Genomic DNA, 23,081 nt, shown 5'->3' on the forward strand with positions numbered 1-23,081 from the left:
TAGTTAGTTTCCAATCTGTTTTCATTTTAAAAACAAATTGGGCACTTTTGTTTAACTAGGCAACTAAAACAATTTTATTAGTAACAACTTTGCTAAGTTTTTTTTGCTTTTCCAGCATTTGAACCAATTCCATGTGATTTTGACATCAAATCCAATTGCAAGCCATTACTGACATTTAAAGATTTATTTTGCTTACCTTTCACCTTTATCCAATTTGTAATAGGCAAACCCAAAATCTGATTTGTGAGTACCTAGGCATGAGTGGACTAACAGAGTTAAAGCAAGCACAGATTAGAACAGAAGAGAGAATTTTACACACTTAGTTTAGCTTAGGGAAAGACCTGCCTTTAGAATTATCTAGACACAAAGCTCCCAGTGTCTATGCATGGCAGAATATTCATGCAGGACCCTCCAGTTTAATTCCTCCAGGAATTAAGGGGGCTGTATTCCATTGGTTACCTCCTGGCAAGGGGTAAAGCCCTTGAGGCTTTACTGGAAGGATTGGAATGTTACAGGGGAATAGGCAGGGAGCTAGGAATAGTCATGAATTTTTTAAACTTAATTGATGGGACATCAGAAGGTTCCTTATTCTACAAGGGGAGAGATTTAATGAGATGGTCTAGATCTTAATTCCCCATTCACTGCCGTCAGTAGGCACAACCAAGGTTAGAGAGGTCCAGAGTAAAGGGTAGGACTGAGTAGTTGGCTCCCATGTTAATTAAGAAATCAACAATCTTACCTGCCACATCAAAGTTCACCCAGAGCTATGCTGGTTGATGGTTCATGAATGGCTTCAGGTCCCTTCTGAAGCCGGCTAGTAAGATAGGGAATTATAGGATCTGGAACCTGGCAAGACGTCCACATGGACACCAATAACCCCAAGATGGTGCTGGAAGACCCTCCCCATGATTCTGCCATTCAGAACAAAGACTTCCTCTGGAAGCCAGGAGAAGCCCCAGATATTCCCCAAGGACTTATCATTGGTCCCTCATGGGGAATTGATGGATGGGGTAATCAATCAAAATGGCAAACGGCTGGAACTCCTCCCCTGCCATTAGTTAAAGGGTAGAATAATTAACAGCTCAAAAAAGCAGGCGGAAGGCCTGAATTCACTCTCTCTTTTGCCTTTGGACCCTTGTTCCTGCCCTCTGTACCCTGCTCCCCCTGGTTTCCCTGCCATGGTTGCTGCACAAGTAAAACCTGGGCATTTATAATCTATAATGGGGAATTTGTAGTCTGTAAATCAGCCTGCTTTATCACTTTTCAGCCTCTTCCTCTTCACCTGGGACCCATGGTCTGTTATTTTCTCCCATTTCTCATCTCTCCCTACCTGAATCAATTACTGGCCTAACTCACCTAACGTACCCTTGAAATTCATTTCTGCAGCATAGTCAAGAACCTAGACAGAACCCGGTAGCACTTCCATCCTCCCCCGGGGCAAGGCCCCAGCCGTCAATGTGATGAGGCAGCTTGGGTCAAGATTCCTACTGATGGGGAGCCTGGATTCAAGCAGTCATGAGGTGGCTGGTGCCTTCAATGGTGGCAGTTAAAAGATGAGCCTGTCTCGGCCTGCACCCACCCCTCCTTACCTTCTCCATCTTGGTGGCATGGTCTCAATTGTTGAAAACTGGGAAACCTGTTTCTAAAAAGAAGTTAATGGAATTTGGGGGCCCAGGGAAACGTTCTGCAGCTTTCTATGGATATTCGAGACAGACTGGACTTCCTAGAAGGATCTGTCCCTCTCCACAGTTAGGATCTACCAAGAGGGTATTTTTATTGCCTCTATGAGCTTTCTTTGAAGTACAGCTAGGTTTCTAGGTTCTGCCTCTGAGCAAATTTCCCTGAGCTTATTTAAAATTGACCAGTTTGGTAGTACATTTCCTTATTTCTTTAAGGAGACATGACCCCTTGGTCTTTGCCCTCAAATCTGTCTGTCCTCTCCCTCTCTCTTATACAGGCTTAACAGGAATCCAGGGTTCCACACAAAGCCAGCTCTCAACTATACTGTGGCCACGTGGTATGGCAGGAGATTAGTCTATGCCTTTTTAGACCATCAGTAGTAGGCAGGTTGTCCCAATTTCTGAGAAGACACCCCAATGAGGGAGTCTACTGGAATGCTAGAAGAGCTGCCCATTATCCTAGGAGAGGATAAAATGTGTTTGTCAGTCTGGATGGCATCTCACAGCTAGACCCAGTTGAAAGGATTACTTCCAAGCCAGTGTCCTTGAGGTCAGGAGCCCTGCTCACTGTCCCCACATTCTGGGGATTGGGAGCTCTATGCCTCTTGGCAATCCAGAGCCTTAGAGGTCTTGGGGACTTCTGGATCTGGTTCCCAGACCTTAACCCCCAAGCTGGACTTTCCTACTAGGAAAGAGACTGGCTAGGAATCTTAAAACACTCTTGTCTACTTTGCAGAAATCTTGGGAATTAGCCGTGAGTGAGCTTATCTCATGGCAACTCCCAGGTTCCTGAGTTCTGCAGTTAAATAGGACATTAAAAGCCCATTAAAAAACTAGAGACTAATTGTCCTGTGACTTACCAGTGAACAGCCTCAGGGGCTCCCCAAAGGCAACCCCAGGGCCTACCCAGGGTGGAGAAGGAACAAGAACTCAAGGCTCTACGGAGGGTGGGACTCATGCCTTCCTAACAAATGCATTTTCCATTTCTAAGGCATTCTAAAGCATCCCACAGACCCCAACTACTCTGGACAGCAGTAGCTGGAAGATTAAAGGCACTTCTAATTAAAAGATGTTAACTATTGGCCTGAGGAAATGGTTCAACAGGTGATAGCCCTTCTGAACTCACAGAGAAGGCCTGGTAAACTCCTGGCAGACTTCTGCTTGGCTGAAGCCACATGCTTAGTCAGGTCTCAAGGGCAGTTTCACCCACCACTCAGAGCTTCCTTGGATCTACAAGGCGTGGGAGCTCACCCCTTACTTCCTCCGAAGAGGGATCCAGAAGTCTGAACAGACTGAGTTTATGTCCTGTGGAAGACTTTCCTGGAATGCCTTTAAAATGGCAGAACCAAAAGAGGGCACAGACAAGCTATAATTAAAGTTTTGACTCACCAGGCCTTGCTGGGTATTAGGGAGGGTTACCTGCCTCTCAGTCCTCTGGCTGCTGCATACCAAATGAAGCTGGGGGAAAGCTGGATTCCTTTAGGATCTTGGCTATGTCCCGTAAAAGAATTTAAGAACATGCCAGTTTGGTTAGGCCAATAAAAAGAACTTTTTTTGGGAAATGGGGGAAAAGAACAGCTGAGAAGTGGGAGAGAGGATGGGAATACGTACGGAGATTTGATGTGGGCTCCTCTAGGCAGAGAGAGGTTTTGGCTTGTGTGGTCACCTTTTAAGCTATTAATTATTCCTCCCCTTGTAAATGGTAAGGGGAGGGGCCCCAGCGATTATTGGTTACCCAGTGGTGGGGGCCAATGATGAGGCCTTTTGTTTGGGGTTATCTGGGACCAATGGGGAGGCCTGTTTGAAATGATCTGGGGCCTCCCTCAGCCCAACTGATACCTCAAGGTCAAGGTCAAGGTCTCAATGGGGTCTTGGCCATGTTGTATGTTGGCCATGTTATGGCTCATCTTTTCCTCATTTCCCTGTACTAAGCTGCTTCAGAATTGGAGTTTGACTTATGCTTTAAAAAATCTGAACTCCTGTGGTTCCCATAGTTGGCCTGAGAGTCAGAGAGGGAGAGAATATGGGAGGGAGGGAGAAAGTGTAAAGCTCTATTAGGAGCAGGGACTATGTCATCAAAAGGGGTATTATTGATATTTAAATCCATAAAGAGAATTAATATAAATATTTACCTATGAAACTAAATCAACATATAAGACATTGAAGTGAAGACAATTAGTCTATGATTGTGAGCTGGCTGTTGAATCTCAGCATTTGGGAAAAGGGAAATGAAGATTTTTCATAGCCTTACAGAAAAACACAATAAATTTCAAGGAAAATAAACATTCGTTAGAACAGCAACAAAGAGGGGTTGTATTCCCCAGCACCAGCTCTGAGCAGCGTAGTCATCAGTAACTGATTGCTGAAATGAAACTGTTCTTACACCTGAAAATGACCAGAAGACATTTATTATTTTAAAATGGCCATAATATTTATGGAAACTGCATACGATTTTCTTTCATTCAAGGGGCAGGAAGGCATGAATCCATTGACTGGGCATGAATCAAGGGGCAGTCATGTGGAGGTAAAAGGTTTACAGAGGATGTTATTCAGAGGATGGTAGGGCAGAGGACAGATCATGACGCTACAGAACTCTCGGGTACTGCAAGCTCCTTAGCCCTCCTTAGGAGAAAGTCTTCTCTCGGCCACTGCCAGGCTGCCATGGCATCCCTCTGGAATGTGTGGGCTGCTTGGGAACAGGCAGCCACTACTGTGGTGATGATCCAAAGTGTCCTTTGCAACATCCACTTTATTGCTTTAGTTTCCATTACCCCTTGGAGTGAACCTCCCTCCCGCAAAGAGTGTCATGCAGTTGCCATGGAATTGACATACTCAGCTCTGTGTGGGTTGCTTCCCCTGAGACATCCTTGACAAATAATAGGGCAAGATCTTATGAGCTGCAGGGGCATTTTCTTTCCACATTTTCTTTTTTATAATTCATCTCCATCCAATAAATCCTGGAGGTGGGTGGGCCAAAAACTGTTTCTTCCAGGGAGGTCTTTCAAAGAAACTTACTCCAGATGACTCAGTATGAAGCAGCAGAATTGGCACTCAAACCCAGTTTTCTCTAGCTCCAAAGCTGAGGCCCTTCACCTCTCTACTAAGCTACCCTAGGTATGTTCAAAGTGCCCAGATATTGTCACTTAGCCCAGTGTCACACAGCTGGTGTGTGGTTTAGCTGATAAGAAATACAGAATTTTGGAATCCTAGCTCAGTGTGCTGTCATTTTTAATCATGTAGAATCTTGATTGCTTTAATAAGAACACACTTCAGTAATCAAAATGAAGGTGGGTTCTTACACGTACTGCAATGGTTTGATTTTTGTTGATCACTTTCAATTCATGCTTGTCAGAGGCCATGGTCCCAGACTCTATTTAGATTCTCCCCATGGTCTGCCCATTTTCAAACACAGGAATCCGCTGTGTTAAAATATACTGATGGCACTGCCGCAGATTTTGATTGATGTTATTACGAAGGCACTCCCATGATTTTCCTTTTTCAGGCATGATTTGATGCTTGGTGTCTCTCAGCACTTGGAGTCCTAACTGTACATCTCTCAGTGGCCAGTGGCCAGCAGCAGCCTGCTAGGGGTTCTTTCCTTGCCAGCTTTTGCTCTCTGCATATGAGCAGAGGTGTGCTGGGTCCAGGTCAGCCACAGAGCACCTCTAACACTGCAACTTTCCACACGAAGATTTAAAAGTCCTTCCAACAGTCCCCCATCTTGCCCTTGCCTATACAATTCCTCTTTATCAATAAAAGCTTTCAGGTTAAAAATATTCATTTAAGTGAGAGAGAGAGTATTCATTGCTATATATTAAATCCCCAACATTTAATCCTCTTGGTTAGGCTTTGGGAGGGTACCTTACACATGTGAAGCAAGAGCTCAACTACTGAGCTACACTCAAATTTTCATGTACCTGCAGATTACCATTTGGATTCAGGAGGTTTGGGATGGGTCCTAAGATTTTGCAATTTAAATGAGCCAGCAGCTGATGTCACAGCTCTAGCCCTGTTGCTTACTATGCTTTTTTTTTTTTTTTTTTGGGTTACCCGGTCCAGGGATTGAATCTGGGACCTTGTAAGTAGGAAGCCGGCACTCAATCACTGAGCCACGTTAGCTCCCTGCTTATTATACTTTGAGCAGTAAGACTTTAGGTCTATACCTCCTTGACCCGGCCCGCCCGCGGGCCAGGCCAACACGACAGGATGTCTCCTGTCCGACCAAGTTCGGGGAATCTAGAAACAAAGCAGACGACACAGAGACGGGGATGAGAGACACGAAGAAAGGAGACAAGACAGGATTCTGATCAAGTCTCGTTTATTGAGGGTCGGTCAGGGTTTTTATAACTAGGAAGGAAGAAGGTAGTACGTACTGACGACAGCGCATGTGTTGGTAAATGATTAAGTAACTAGATTTTCGGTTTTTGCGCCACACGCATGCGCAGATGGTTGTTTGGCAACGTCCGCGGAAAAACTTTTGCGCGCTTTAGGGAGTGCCCAATCGGAGCCCGGGGGAGTGGCGTAAAGAGAAATAGAAACTTAACTTACTTCAGTGAGGATGGGGGAATAGAAACCTACCTGGGTTAGTATCTAAGATGGCGTTTGGTAACAAGATGGCCGATACAATACTAGTGCCAGAGGCAGCTTCCCACACCTCCTAACTTCAGGGTTGTCTCCCAATTGTCAGAAGGTTGTTCTGGTTCTATTCACTACACTCTGTTGTAACTTGATTATCCAACAGTTTGAACACATTGGAGTGTATATCAGAAACATTCCATTTCTCTCCAATCACTGCCTTGGATGGCAATAGTTAAATCTCCCTTTCCCACCCTTTCCTAACATCTCAGCAGATCCAGCTACTTTAGGTGTAAGCGTTCAGGTCAGGATACCATGTTCTGCTTTTCCATGACTTTTCTGTCTTTGGGACCTCCTTCTGCTCTGGAGAGCTGACACAGGAAAGAGGGGGAGGGGAAGGGGTTAGTAACTCTTCCTTCAATGGCTATTGTCTTCTCCTAGTTTCTCCCATCAAGTGAACTTGGCACTCTGGTCAAAAATCAATTGGCTAGAGAGTGGATGTTGCTCAGTGGTTGAGCATCTGCTTCCCATGTATGAAGTTCTGGGTTCAATCCCTGGCACCTCCTTAAAAGAAAATTAATTGGTCATACATGTGAGGGTTTATTTCTGAACTCTCTATTTGATTCTATTGAAATAGCGGTCTGTCCTTTATGCCATACTATTTTTATTACTGTAACTTTGTGATAATTTTGGCAAGTGTGAGTCCTCCAACTTTATTCTCTTTCAAGACAATTTTGGTTATTTGGGGCCCCTTATTTGCCCACATAAATTTCATGATGGGTTTTCCATTTCTGCCAAGAAGGCTATTTGAAGTTTGATTGGGATTGTGTTGAATCTGTGTCACTTTGAGTAGAATTGACATCTTAATAATGTTTAGTTTCCGGTGAACACAGAATATTCTTCCATTTACTTAGGTCTACTTCAATTTTGTTCAGCAATGTTTTGTAGCTTTCTGTGTATGAGTCCTTTACATCCTTGGTTAAATTTACTCTTAGAGATTTGATTCTTCTAGTTGCTATTTTAAGTAGAATTTTTCTTGATTTCCTCTTCAGGTTGTTCATATCTAGTGTATAGAATTTCTACTGATTTTTGCATGTTGATTGTGCACCCTGCCACTTTGCTCAATTTGTTTATTAGCCATAGTAGCGTCGTAATGGATTTTTTTGGAACTTCCTATATATAACAACATGCCATCTGCAAATACAGAAAATTTTACTTCTTCCTTTCCAGTGTGGAGATATATATATATGTTTTTTCTAGCCTAATTGTTCTGGCTAGAACTTGCAGTAAAACATTGAATAATGTCCAGTGGTGACTGTGGGTATCTTTCTGTTTTTCTGACCTTAGAGTAAAAGTTTTCATTCTTTCACCATAGAGTGTGATATTAGCTGTAGAGTTTTCATGTGTGCCCCTTTATTATATAGAGGAAGTTTTCTTTTATCCTTAGTTTTTTGGGTGTTTTTATCAAGATGTTTTTATCAGATTTTTGTCAAACTTCCTTTCTGTATCAATTTAGATGACTATGTGCTTTCCCCCCTTTATTCTAGTAATGTGGTATATTACATTAATTGATTTTCCTATACTGAACCATCTTTGCATACCTGAGATAAATCCCACTTGATTATGGTGTATAATTCTTTTAGTGCTGTTGAATTTGGTTTGCTAGTATTTTGTTGAGGATTTTTGTTTCTAGTCATAAGGGCTAATTGGTCTATAATTTTATTTTATTATGGTATTCTTTATTTGACTTTGGTATTAGGGTGATGCTGGCCTCATAGAATGAATTAAGAAGTGTTTCTTCATCTCAAATATTTGGAAGTGTTTGAGCAGGATTGGTGTTATTTCTTCTTGGGATGTTTGGTAAAATTCACAATTTAAGCCATCTGGTACTGGGATTTTCTTTGTTGGGAATTTTTGCATATGCATTCAATTCCTTCAGTCTAAAGAACTCCCTGTATCAGTGCTTGTAGGACAGATCTAGTGGCAATGAACTCCCTCAAATTTTGTTTCTCTGGAATGTCTTAATCTCCCTAAATTTTTGAAAGGCAGTTTTGCCAGAAATAATATTCTTGGTTGACAATAATTTTCCTTCAGCATTTTAAATCTTACATCTTACTGCCTTCTTGGCTCCATGATTCCTGAGGAGAAATGATCACTTAATCTTACTGGTGCTATCTTGCCTTTAACTCATTTCTTTTCTCATGTAGCTTTCAGAATCCTCTTCTTGTCCTTGGCATTTGGCAGTTTGGCTACTGTGTATCTGGATGCGGCTGCCTTTGAGTTTATTCTGTTTGGGGTTTGTTGATCTTCTTGAATGTATACATTCACATCTTCTGTTAAATTTTGGAGGTTTTCTTCTATTATTTCTTTGAATAGTACTTCTGCCCCATTTCCATTTATTCTTTTATTTATTATATTGGCACACTTCTAGGTGTGCCAAAAGACAGGTCTATTAGGCTCTGTTCACTTTTTTTTCATTCTGCTACTCAGCCTGAATCATTTAAATTGTGAATCTGGGTATGAGTCTTTGAGTTTTATCATTGATTCTTTCTTTTTCCAGTTCCAATCTGCTGTTGAAACTCTCTAGGAAAATTTTTATTTCAGTATTATAGACTTCAACTCTAATATTTCTGTTTTTTTTTTTCTTTTAAAAAATTTCTGTCTCTTCATTGAGATTCTCACATTGCTCATTCATTGTTTTCCTGATATCCTTTGGTTCTTTCTCTTTGTTTTCCTTTATTTCTTTGAACATTTTGAATATTACTTTTTAAAAAAAATCTTTGTTTGGTGGAGCCAAAGCCTGTTATTCTTCATTAATGGTTTCTGAAGTTTTATCTTGTTCCTTTAGAGTGGCATCATTTAATTTTTCATTGTTTTTCTTGTAATCTTTCATTGTACACTGTATTTTTTTACAATACTTATTATTTATTAATTTTTTTAAAAAAGAAGCTGTAGATTATGCAAATGTTACATAAAAAAATATGTGATTCCCATATGTCCCACTTTTCCCCCTCCCACACTTTCCCACATTAACAACATCTTTCATTAATGTGGTACATTTGCTAAAATTGATGATATTTTAATGTGTTAACTCTGGAATTTAGTGTTTTAGCTGTCTGTTCTTTAAGTTTGTATCCAGATAATAATACAATAGAGATTTTCTTGAGGCCAAGAGCTGAAAACACAAACAGTGCAAAAATATCTTTCACAGTATTTTCAAATTGGCTCTGTGTAGCTCTCCTATCAAGAAGATCAGTTCGAGTTAATATTTGAGTTTTTCTTCATTTTTTCTGAGCCTGTGTCTTGTCTTGGGCTTGCACTGAGCTCACCTTGTGACCTTAGGAAATCTCTGTTTATAGAAATCCAAATGTCCTCCTGTATTCCCTATTAATAGACTCCCCCCTTCCTGGGTGCTTTATTGTATATCTTAAAGCCAGTATTCCTTTGCCCCAAACCATTTTGATTTAGTTGTTTCTTACACTGCTTTATCTGTCCGTAAGATGCTACTGCCTGCAGGGTAAGTTTTGAGAGTGGAAACAGAAGTGAGTGTCCTGGTGCAGTCTTTCAGGTTGTCATCACCTATATGCACATAAGGGTTACTTTGCTCCCTTTGGAACGTGGCCATGGACCCACAAAGGGAGTGCAGGCCAGCTTCACACCATATTGGGAAAGGGCAGGGTTAAGGACCAGTAACTATTTCATAAATTTCTCCTACCATTTTTGTGTGTGGAAGTACTGGGGATTGAACACAGGACCTCATATATGCAAAGCAGCTACTCAACCACTGGGCTACACCCACTCCCCCTCCTACCATTTTTAAGTTGTATTTCCTTGATTTGGCACTTGCCCAGTTACTATAACTCTTTAATTGTTTTCCAGAGTTTTGAGGAAAATGGCTTTGCAAGATTTTTCTAGTTCTCCAAAGATTCGCTGGGGAAACAGAAACTGGAATATCTTATGACACCATGTTGGTTGATCAGATGTCCTGAATAGACATTTCTGGTAAGAAGATATACAGCCAATAAGCATGTAAGAAGATGTTCAACATCGTGAGCAATTAGAAAAATAAAATCCAAACCACAATGATGTAGAAGTACACAGCCATTAGGTTGGCTATAATAATACTAAAAAAAGAATATAACAAGTACTGTTGAGAGATGTAGAGAAATTGAACTCTTGTACACTGCTGGTGGGAGTGTAAAATGGTGTAACTGCTGTGAAAAATGTTGACCGTTCCTCACAGATTTAAAAATAGAATTACCATATGACCCAGCAATTTCACTCCTGGGTATATACCCCAAAGAATTGAAAATGAGTTTTCAAATAAAAATTTGTACATGAATATTCATAGCAGCTTTTACATGATAGCCAAAAGATGGAAACAACCCAAATGTTCATCATCTGATGAATAGATAAGCAAGTTGTGGCATATCCATACAATGGAATATTTTTCAGTCATAAAAAAGAAGGAAATACTGATGCATGCTACAACATAGATGAATCTTGAAAACATGCTGTTTGAAAGAAGCCACCACATAAGGTCACTTATTCTGTGATTAAATTTATATGTAATATCTAGAGTAGGCAAATAGGTCTGGAAGCAAATTAATTGTTGCCATTGCCTGAGGGTGGAAAGAATAGGAAATGACTGTTTAATGATTATTAGGTTTCCTTTAGGGTGAAGAAAAATTTCTGAAATTAGATAGTGGTGATGATTGCATAACCTTGTGAATGTACTTTATATCACTTAATTTTTTATACTTCAAAATGGTTTTAAGTGGTAAATTTTATGTTAACACAATTTAAAGATAAAAGACATAGAAAAGATCTGCTAAGTAGTCCTCTCAAGGATTGGCTCCCTATGTTTTCCTATAGCTAGAGTTAGGATTAGCAGGATTATGCTTCCCCACCTCTGCATGAAAGCAACTGAAATGTTTTTTATTGTATAGATTTAAAGGCAGGACATTAGCAGGTATAGTGTGGGTAAAAGAAGTATACAAAATGAATGGGAAGTAACCAGCTACCTCTCCTGCCCCCATTCCTTGTTGGTCAGAGTGAAGGGGAAGGAGTTGAGACTCTTTACATGGGAGTAGCATATTTTAGTTCATAAATAGGGCTTTCTATTGTACCATCTAGATCTGGACAACTGCTCAGATATTGTTCAAATATCATTCTGAAATGGAACCAAAGGTTTTCTTGGAGAAATATCTGATTCCAGGGCAAGGGCATGCAAATTACATAAATGAACTTGGAATATCTAATTGGGTCAGAAAGTAGTAAAATTCTTGAAAAGTGATAAGGATGTGCTGAAAGGGTAGAGAAGTCAGTGTGAAGAGACCCGGAATGGCCAAATCCAGGCTAGTTTGAATACTACACAAAAAAAGGAAAAAAAGGAATGACAGGAACCCATGAGTCCATATTGATACAAGATAAATAAACAAATTTAAAAACAAGCAAGCAGGCAAAAACAAAAAACAAAAAAAAAAAACCAAGCAAACAAATAAATGGGGATCAGGGAAAACTCTTGCTTAGGGTAGACTCAATGAATAAATGCAAAAGAATGGTAGCATTAAGAAAGTCACCATTTTGCAAACATCATAGTTATGTTTTTTTTCCGGTGAGTATCATCTATGAATGCTAAAACTATTGGGTAAAAGTTTAATGGGGAATAAATTTTTATACAGTCTCAAGGTATCTCCCCACAGATTAATTATTGCGTTCAAAGGAAAAATGGTAATTTTTCACTGGAGAAATCTAGTGGATACCACTTTAACGAAATGAACAAAATTAGCACAACCATTATGGGACAAACTGTCATGATGTGCCTCCTTTGGGTATCAAGACACAATCCAAGTCTCATTACACGGAAACATGGAACAAACCCAAATTGAAGAATATTCCACTCTTCAAACATGTCATGACAGACTAAGAAAGGCAGAGAAATAGACATGCCAACCAAGAATAATGTATGATCCTCAGTTTGATCTTGGAGGACAAATGCTATAAAGGACATTTCAAAATGTGAATGTGATGGGTAGTAGTAGCACATCAATGTCAAATTTCCTAAATTTGATTATTTTATTGTGGCTGTGTAAGATAATGTCCTTTTTCTCATACTATCCATGCTGAAATATTTAGAGATTATTTGGGGTAAGGATCATGATGTCTACAAATTACCCTCAAGTAGTCTGATAATAATAATTGTTATACAAGTATATATGTGTGTGTATGTTTATGAGAAATAAAGTAAATGTAACAAAATATTAATTGTTGAATGTAGGTAAAAAGTATATATATATATAGCTGTACTTGTGACTTTCCTATAAGTGTGCACTTTTTTCAAATAAAGTTTTAAAAAATGTTCACATTCCCAGTCATTCCTAACATAAAGTTCTTTCTTCTAGAATCCCTTCTTGTGAAGATGCAGTTGGGTGAATAAGCTTCTTCTCCCTATACAACTTTGCATTTTTTCATTTCTATACTCCTGTTTTTCCTACAAGGGTAACATCAGTCCTGACAAAATGAAACAAACAAACATACATACACTGTCAAATCCCTGTACACAAACACCTTAAAGAGACACCCTTGCTAGAAATTTCAAGACTGATGGGCTGGACCATAGAAACAATGTTTAGGGAGATTGGTGATGGTGAAGACATTTTGTCACCTTTAATTCAAAGTAGGTGATCCCATTCTTGAATGCATGGTTGGAGCATGTTCAGCTGCCTAAAGCAGACAGATGAGAGACAAAACAAATAATAAGGTGGCAGTTCTCATAATTATGGCTAACACCACATGACATGCCTGCCACTAACATTGTCATATGCTGCAAATTAAATGAGAAGGGAATAATTTCCTGTTATAGCCAACCTCTTGCATGCTGGAAGATACCATTCTGAGCAGCTTATTACTGTGATGGAAGATGTATGACTAAGTTTCTGGAAGACACAGATTCAAACAGGAGATGGATGAAATTTGCTTGGTTGTGTGTGTATTTTATCCACTGTCTGTCAAATTTTATTTCAGCTGTCCAAATTTATGTCAAGGAAAGCCAAAATGTTTAGTGTAGTTTTGCTCTTAAAAATCAAAGAATAGTCTCAAAATTGATCAATATTTTAAAAATGATTTATAGTTGAGGTAGCTTCCTTTCTTCTGGGAAACTCCTTCTTTCTTGATCCATGAATTAACAGGAAAGGAAAACAAAAAAATTACATGGAGGTTGGGAGATTAAATCACCCATTTGTCTGAACCACTCAGCCCTTCAAATTTTACTTCAGCAGGTCTCAGTGCTTTCTTTTTTCTATCCAAGGAATGTGGATTCAAATAGCAACTAATAATTAAAACTCCTAAAGGAGCATTGATGGGCTCTCTGGAATCTGCTGTTGTCCTCAGCTCAAGACTGAAAAGGCTCTTCTTTTTAAAACCTTTTAGTGCAACAACATATACACAATTCAAAATTATCCATTTTAACTACTTTCAAGTATACAGTTTATTAATTTCAATTACATTCATATACTGTGCTATCACCAATATTCATTACCCAATTTTTTTTTATCACCTCAAACAGAAACTCTGCACTCATTAAGCAATAACTCACTTGCCCCCCTCTGACCATATCCCCTGGTAATCTATAATCTACTTTTGGTCTCTACAAATTTGCTTATTCTAGGTATTTCATGTATGTGAAATCACGTAATATTTGTCCTTTTGTGTCTGGCTTATTTTGCTTAACATGATGTCTTCGAGGTTCATCCCTGTTGTAGCATGAATCAGAACTTTATTCCTTTTTATGAGTGAACAATATTCCATTGTGTATATATACCACATTTTGTTTATCCATTCACTTGGTGATGGGTGCCTGGGTTGCTTCCACCTTTTGGCAATTGTGAATAATGCTGCTCTGAACTTCAGTGTACAAATAACTGTCCAAGTCCCTGATTTCAATTCTTTTGGGTATATACCAAGAAATGAGATTGCTGGGTAATATAGCAATCTATTTTCAACTTTCTGAGGAAAAGCTAAAGTGATTTCTACAGTGGCTGCACCATTTAACAATACCACCAAGAATGTTACAGGGTTTCAATTTTTCTGCATCCTCCCAAACACTCAATATATATTTTTAAAATCATAGCCATTTTAATGTGAAATGGTATCTTACTGTGGTTTTAATTTGCATTTCTCTTATAACCTATGATGTTGAGCTTCTTTTCATGTGCTTGTTGGTCATATGCATAGTATCTTCTTTGAAGAAATGTCTACTCATATCCTTTTTTCATTTTTTAATTGGATTGTCTTTTTGTTGCTCTGCTGTAGCAGTTACTTATATATTCTGGATATTAAATCCTTATTATATATATGATTAGCAATCATTTTCTTCCATCTTGTAGGTCTTTTTCACGTTATTGATGATATCCTTTGGCATACAAAATTTTAAAATATAAATAAAGTCCATTTTTTTTTGCTGCCTGTGCTTTTGGTGTCAGATTTAAGAAATTACCAAGCCCAGGAATTTGAAGGTTCTCTCCTATGTTTTCTTATAGAAATTTCATGGTTTTAGCTCTTATGTGTAGGTCCTATATTCATTCATATTTTTATATATAGTGTGAGGTAGGGGTTAAATTAATTATTTTTTTTGCAAGTCCCTTTGTTGACAAGACCATTTCTCCCCAATTCATGTACGTGGCACCCTTGTCAAAAACCAGTTGGTCAAAGATGCATAGATTTATTTCCTTTTAAAAAAATATTTTGTTGAAGTATATCATTCATACATGAACATACATGAACAATAAATGTATAGTAAAAATTGTGATCTTACAAAACAAACATACATATCATCATACAGGGATCCCATACATCATCTCACCACCAACACCTTGCATTGTTGTGAAGCATTTGTTACAACCTATGGAAAAGCATTGTCAAAATATTATTACTAACGATAACCCATATCTTATATTTGGTGCATTTTATCCCACTCACCCAGTTAAAAAAAAAAGATTTATTTATTTATTTTTATTTATTCCCCCCGCCTTCCTTTCCCCTGTTGTATGCTCTCTGTGTCCATTTGCTGTGTGTTCTTCTGTGTTTGCTTATATTCTCATTAGGCGGCTCCAGGAACCAATCCCAGGATCTTCCGGAGTGGAAGAGATGCGATTGCTCTCTTGCGCCACCTCAGCCCCCCATTCCGCGATGTCTTCTTCTTTTCTCTCCTCTTGTGTCATCTTGCTGTGCCAGCTCTCCTCATCGGCTGGCACTCTTGCACAGGGTGGCTTTCCCACGTGGGGCAACATTCCCACGCAGGGTGACACTCCTGCATAGGGCCGCATTCCCAACTGGGCCAGCACTCCATGTGGGCCAGTTCTCCATGTGGGCAGCTTGCCCTCACCAGGAGGCCTTGGGGATCAAACCCTGGACCCCCAATATGGTAGACGGGAGCCCAATTGGATGAGCCACATTCATTTCCCTCACCCAATTATTAACACCCTATATTAGTAATATATATTTGTTACTGTTCATGAGAGAATGTTCTCACATTTGTTCTGTTAACCACAGTCCATCTTCCACCACATGATTCACTGTGTTATACAACCCCATGTTTTGTACAATTCATTCAAAGTGTACACTCAGTGGCTCTCATTTACATCACAGAGTTGTGCTGTCATCACCTCAGCCAATTTTAGAACATTTTCATTACTCCAAAAGGAAAAATCACATACTTCCTTATACCCCCCATTGCTGTCTCTTAGAATTGATGTCTTCTTTGCCATTGCTGTAAGAATATTACAATATTACTGTTAACTATCATCCATAAGTTACATTAGTTGTAATTTTCCAATATATCACCATATTCTTAACACTTTGTAAAAGAACAACTCTTATATTTATACTACTAAGGATGTGTTTATTTCTGAACTCTCAATTATAGTCCATTGGTCTATGCATCTATCATTTATTTATTTTTTATTTCCCTCCCTTCCCCCTGCCCTACTGTTTTTGCTGTGTCCATTTGCTCTGTGATCCTCTGTATTTACTTCTCTTTTTGTTTTCTCATTTTTTTCTCCTCTAGGATTCACTGGGATTCAATCCTGGGGACCTCTGATGTGGAGAGAGTTTCCCTGTGAGCTGCACCTTATCAGGTCCTGGCTTCTGCTGTGCTTCACCTTGACTCTCTCTTTTGTCTCTCTTTTGTTGTGTCATCATCTTGCTGCGTGACTCACTTGCATGGGCACTTGGCTCACCATGTGGGCACTTGGCTCACTGCATGGGCACTCAGCTCACCACGTGGGCACTGGCTTGCCACGTGGACACTTACATGGACACTCAGCTCACTGCACAGGCACTCATGCGGGCACTGGCTCGCCATGCAGACACACTTTCTCTTCTTCTTTTTCACTAGGAGGCCCCAGGGATCCTACCCAGGTCCTCCCATATGGTAGGCAGAAGCCCTACCACTTGAGCCACATCCACTTGCTTATGTATCTGTCTTTATTCCAGTACCACACCGTGACTTTGTAGTAAGTTTTGAAATCGAGTAGTGTGAGATTTCCAACTTTGTTCTTCCTTTGTAATTTTGATTTGGCTCTTTGGTACCCCATATGGTTCCATATGAATTTGAAGACCTGCCTGTGCTTGTGCAGTAACCTTCAAGAAATCCTCTCTATGTGCAACTATTTCCCCTCCAAGGAAGCTGCCACTTTCCCCAGTTTCTCCAAGACCCCTGGGCTGTGCTGGTTTTTTTTTTTTTTAAAGGTTTATTTTTATGTTTTTATTTCTCTTCCCTCCTCCTTGTTTGCACTTATTTATTTCCCCTCCCTCCTCCTTGTTTGCACTTGCTCTCTCTCTCTCTGCGTCTGTTCGTTGTGTGCCCTCTTCTTTAGGAGGCGTGGGGAACCAAATGCTGACCTCCCATGTGGTAGGCAGGTGCCCAACTGCTTAAGCCACATCCACATCCCTGCTCTTTGTTTTTATTATAGTTTGTCTTTTCCCGCACCTGAGGGCAGCTCAGCTCCACTTCTGCAATCAGTCTGCCTTTTCACTCCAGCTTCCATTAAGTTAGGTTCAGCTCCCCTTTTCATGCCACTTTCCTGCACCCCCCCCAAGCCCCAAGTAACCTCAACGCTAGGGAACACAGACACATGACCTGAGTCTGTCTTCCACGGGGCTAGCTGGGGTCATGTATTAATGCAAAAATGCACTGGAAATGCTGAAGGGCACCACCTGGCACTGCAAGTAGACTTGGTCTCAAGGGCTGCAGGTGCACAGGGCACTGAGCCACTGCCCTGAGCTGCACAAACCTGCGGACCCCGGCGTGGGGAAGGGGAGGACTGGTAAGTTTGCCCTGTGGCTTTTCTACCATAGTCAGCCACCCACCCCCAACTCTTTCTTCTTCAGTTGCTCTGTAGTTTCAATCCTCTTGGAGAGTTTGGAGAAAGTTAATTTTATGCTCTTTTTTGTTTTTTTTTTTCTGTTTCTAAGGGGGCATTTCACCAGCATGCTGGGCACCACCGTCTTGATGGCGTCACTTAAAAGGCTCTACATGGTGCATCTGCGCCTGCTCACAGCCAGCGTGTGTGTGTGTGTGTATAAGCGTGTGCACACGCCACACCAAAACTCAACTGAAAAAGTGAAAATCTGAGGTATTTTCCTTGTTCCTGGGTGATAAGTAAGCATTCGGATTTATGCTATGGTTTGTGCTACAGCCATTACTCTCATCAAATATCAGAAGTGAAGAGAGGTCAAGCAGGCAAAGCACAAAATCCTTTCTTACAGTTAAAAATGAGTGCCTGAGCACCTTCTTGTCCTTTCTTGCAGGAACTTTGTTTGGTTTGATATTAGGGTAATATTGACCTCATAAAATGAGTTGGGAAGTGTCCCTTCAGCTTCCATTTCCTGGAAGAGATTGTAGAGAATTGACATCATTTTGTCTTTGGTAGAATTCACCGGTGAAGCCTCTGAGCCTGGTGCTTTCTGTTTCGCAAGGTTATTAATTATGGATTTGATTTCTTTACCAGGTATAGGCCTATGCAGATTGTCTATTTTGCCTCCTGTGAGCTTGGTAGATTGTATATTTAAAGGATTTGGTCCATGTCATCTAAGCTATCAAATTCATAGGCATGGAGTTCTCTCTGTCCTTATTAAGGAGCAAGTCTGACATTTTTGAGTCCCTATTGCTCTTTGCTGACTGTTTAAAACACAGGAGGCTTATGTAAGCCAGTCTTTTTTCTCCAAACATCAGGTCCATAAATAAACCAGTAGCTGAGAAGTTGTTCAGGTGTGATTGATCAGGGAGCAGCCCAGGCTGGTGGGTGCTCTTTGACCATTTCTGGAGAGCTTTCTTGGGTAGATCCCAATGTAGGGCACCCCTAGCATGCCTCTAGTTTTAGAACTCGTTTTGTTCACACTCCTCTACCCAGACACTGTTCCAAATATGGCCCTCAGGCCAGGGTAGCTCGTCAAGAGGGATTTTTGATTTCTATCACATTCCAGAGGATTAACCCTTCCTCCTCACTCACTCTGTTTTGCTGAGCTGGAAAATATATTTTAAAATATCACAAACTTATTTTGAGATTGAGACTTCCAATTCAAATTTAGTATTCAGTAGTTTTCTTACTTGCCTTACGTTGCTGCATGTATCTCTGGACTGACCATGTGATAGCCAGACCCTGAGCCTCAACAGACTTGCAACTCCTACACTCTGATTTATTGGACTTACCCCAGCCAGCTAACAGGGAGGTGAAGAAGGTCAACCACCACACCATGGAGCCAAGAGTGCCTACAGCTGAAAGCAGGAGATTTGCATCCAGCATCGATGTGGAATCTAAGCCCCCTCTTGATATAGATGTGGAGTGGACACAACCATTCCAGGGTCCACAGGATGGAGGAATAGAGTATGGATTAGAGTGGACTTACTGATATTCTATTCATGAACTGTTGTGATTAGTAATCGAAGAAAATGTGGCATTGGTGTGGAGAAAGTGGCCATGGTGGCTGCTGGAGGTAGATATGTGATGTGGGGGCACTTTCGGGGCTTAGAGTTGTCCTGGATGGTGCTGCAGGGACAGTTACCGGACATTGTTTGTCCTCTCATGGCCCACTGGATGGACTGTGGGAGAGTGTGGGCTATGGTATGGACCAGTGACCATGAGGTGCAGCAGTGCTCAGAGATGTATTCACCAAGTGCAACGAATGTCTCATGATGATGGAGGAGGTTGTTGTTATGGGGAGAGGAGTGGGGTGAGGGGGGTGGGGAGTAATTGGGGACCTCATATTTTTTTAATGTAACATTTAAAAAATAAAGACAAAAAACATTTGGAAATTGCAATTCTAATATTTCATATAATAGTAACTACTGAGTGGAGGTGAGGACTTCTTTGCAGTTTGTTTTAGTCTTAGACTATATCCCATAAAGGATGTATGGCCAGAGTCCTGGGTACAGGATTGCTTGTAATATTCTTTTAGGTTCATTTATTTCAGCTTGTTTTCAGTTTTAGAGTTTGCTCTTGAAAATTTTTGAATTGATCTATGTATATTTTTTCTATTAAGACTAAATTCATTCAACACCCTAGTAAAATTTTGAGTATAAATACCCAACAGCATAAAACATACAAAACAGACTTGTAGATTTCTAATATATTAATACAAAATACATGCCTACATGGAATACATCCTACAGGCAAAGAAAGGTGGAAGGAGAAATGAAGACTGTGGTTGGGGTCTAGAAATAAAGAAATGAATAGAGAAGTAAAGATAATTCGTATATTACAGTATATTCTACCACAAATATTGCAGTCAAAATGTACCATAACAAAACTATTTCATATATAACTCAGGAGGTAAGACGATAATGGCTGGGACTCTCATAATACACCTCAAAGACTATGGGAGAGCTGACCCAACTCACTGTGTAGTCTGTACATTTGGTGCTATGCAGCATGTAGGTTTTTTCAAAAGGAAGAAATATAGAATCTTAAGTTTAGATTAAGAATTATAAAATGAAGGGTGCCTATAAAAAGTGGCTCACTTCCTATTGTTATTTATACTATCCAATTTTAAAAATAAGCACTAAGTCAATGGCTCCTTCCTCATTATGAAAAGTCTGACCTGGTGATTATTTTTCCCTGAAATTTTAGAAAGGAAGCATTGAGAGTACTTTGATTTGGTTTCCAGTGTGAGGCTTTTTATGGAGCTTTTTCAAAATTGAAGAGCTCCATGTTCAGGATTTATTTTTCACTTAACATGTCAACATTCAGAGAGCCTGACTGAAAGAAGCCAAACCCAAAACCAACCCATTCAGCATGAATGCACACCTCTTTTCTTCTAGTAGAATTTCTAAAAATAGAGTGAAAAGGAGAAAAAACCCTAATAGGTTAAAATAAGTCCAACACCACTCTGCACAGATAAAACCTTCACAAAGGTCAAAGGTTAACTGAAGTAATCCAGAGCTAAAATGGGATTGTGCTGATTTTCAGTGAAGTCACCAGATGTTATTTTGGTGAAGTCACCAAAAGTCAGTTATAAGGGAACTGGGGTACCTCAGTGGTTGAGTGCCTACTTCCCATGTCCAGGGTCCAGGATTCAGTCCCTGGTACCTCCTTTAAAAAATCAGTTATATACACACTTGGCAAGCCCTCTAAGGAATGTGCCCTAAGAAGCATTAACCTTTGTTTTGTGACATCTTGAAGACTTGCATACTTTACTTTTCAGATAGTTTTAGATTTTTGATAGTGTGTGTTCTCTACCATGTGGTAAAGCTTTGGTACTATTCATATAGAATAGTTTATCCTGGAGCCTTGCCATTTCCCCAAGAGGAACTTTGATTGTGCTTTATAAGTTTCACATAAATTAAAATATTTATCAAATATTAATATGGAGCGAAGTGACACAGGATGCAACATACATAGTCAAGTTACCTCTTTGTGTATTTAGTAATTACTTTCTCTTTCAAGGTATTTGCACCAGAAAGCTTAGTCTGTCCTGCTTAATATTTCACTAGTGCAGGTTTGAATCATCAGAACCTTAGAAAGACCTTTATATTTCAAAATTATTAACAAACACCTCTAGGGGGCAAGTCCATGTTATTGACTTCTGACACATTTACTCTCATATGGGAAAACAAGTCTAGCCAACTTTCTTAAAAAATGTCCCAGGCACCGCTTCTCAGTATAGGAAAGACTGAAACTACATACAGTTTCTTGTATGGCAAATCCCATCTCTGGTCCCTGAAGTTCCCCCAACTTCCTTCACGAGAAGGGAATTTAAAAGACTTAAAGAGCACTTCACAGCAGCGTTCAGCTTTCCTATGAAATACTCAGCATCTTAAATATTATATATACTGCTCTTTTAGTAACTAGACACTGGCTTCAGAGTTTGGAGGGAAAATTATTCAAAATGGTTATTATTCAAAACCATTCTAGAAATTGTCTTTTGGCAGAATAACTAGTATTCAAGTTAAAAATAGGAGGGCCACTTTGTTGTCTTTCCAAAATTTAAATTGTTTTTTTTTTTTTTTTGTTCTCGTTCTTCATAACCCTCAGTCACCATTCCTGAGTGGAGGTGGGTGGAGGCTGTGTCCTCTGTACCTCTGGCTTCTCAGCAGCTGCTTTCTTAGTGCGGCAGCAAGGCTTAAAAAGATGTGTGTCAGTGGGAAATGGATTTGGCTCAACTGATAGAGCATCCACCTACCATAGGGGAGGTCCAGGGTTCAAACCCAGGGTCTCCTGACCTGTGTGGTGAGCTGGCCCACGTGTCATACAGATGTGCGCAAGGAGTGCCATGTGGGGTGTCCCCCAACTAGGGGAGCCCCATGTGCAAGGAGAGCCACCTTGTGCAAAAAAAGCGCAGCCTGCCCAGGAGTGGTGCTGCACACATGCAGAGCTGACACAGCAAGATGATGCAACTAAAAGAGGCACAGACTCCTGGTGCCGCTGACAAGAATGCAAGTGGACACAGAAGAATACAAAGCGAATGGACACAGAGAGCAGACAGTGGAGGGGGGCAGGGGGAAGGGGAGAGAAATAAGTAAAAAATCGTAAAAAAAAAAAAAAGATGTTTGTCAGTGAGCACTTACCCAGCCTAGATAGATAATCCCACAGCATATTTTCTGTCTTTTCTAGTATGTGAGATCTAAAAACGAAAAGACTGGTGGTGTGCTAGAGCCAAAAGCCATCTCTGTTTCTGAGCTGACATCTGACTGGTTACACTAGCAAGGAAACTGGGCTGAGGAGGCACTTGAGGAGGTATGTTAAGCTTCAGAAGTGTGATGTTTAAATTAGTTCTGCAGTGTGGGGATCTGGTTGCTTTTTATCCTGCTTCCAGACAGAGTTTTCACTTTCCCTGATTCCAGTGTAGTCTTGTGACTAGATCCTGTCCTTGCATCTACCACATGATTCCAGTTAAAAAAAAATTTGATCCCGCCTGGCTGCTTCTTCCATCTGTTCACCAGGCAGGACGCGGGAATTGCAGATGACTTCTGAACAAGTGTCCTGCCTCCCCAGACTGTTCTGGAAGTCCTGTTCAAAGCATTTACCGTCAGTGAATTGAGAACTGGAGGACTTAACCCAGCAGCCCTCTCCACTTCTGCACACCTTGGGCTTGTGAAAACCAAACATCTTTTCTCTTGGGCAGCAGTCTTCCAAAAGCACCTGTTCCGTGTGCAGAAACGATCCTGTTGTGGAGTGCACAGCAGGCCAGCTCCCTCTGGTCTCTCCTTCCTCCTCAACGCCCTTGTCTAGAAAGCTTGAATTGATATTTTAAATTCATAAAACATCTATGTGATAGTTAAACATATTCAATTTTTAAAAATATTTTAAAAAGGTTTACTTAGGTTTC

General features: G+C 40.3%; 1 pseudogene; it reads right to left on the reverse strand.

The window, feature by feature from the left end:
* Positions 1-21,787: 21,787 nt before the first annotated feature.
* Positions 21,788-22,861, reverse strand: LOC101421001 (SIN3-HDAC complex-associated factor-like; annotated as a pseudogene).
* Between the last annotated feature and the right edge of the window lie 220 nt (positions 22,862-23,081).

The sequence above is a fragment of the Dasypus novemcinctus genome, chromosome 16 (assembly GCF_030445035.2).
Source record: "Dasypus novemcinctus isolate mDasNov1 chromosome 16, mDasNov1.1.hap2, whole genome shotgun sequence".
NCBI classification, from domain to species: Eukaryota; Metazoa; Chordata; class Mammalia; order Cingulata; family Dasypodidae; genus Dasypus; species Dasypus novemcinctus.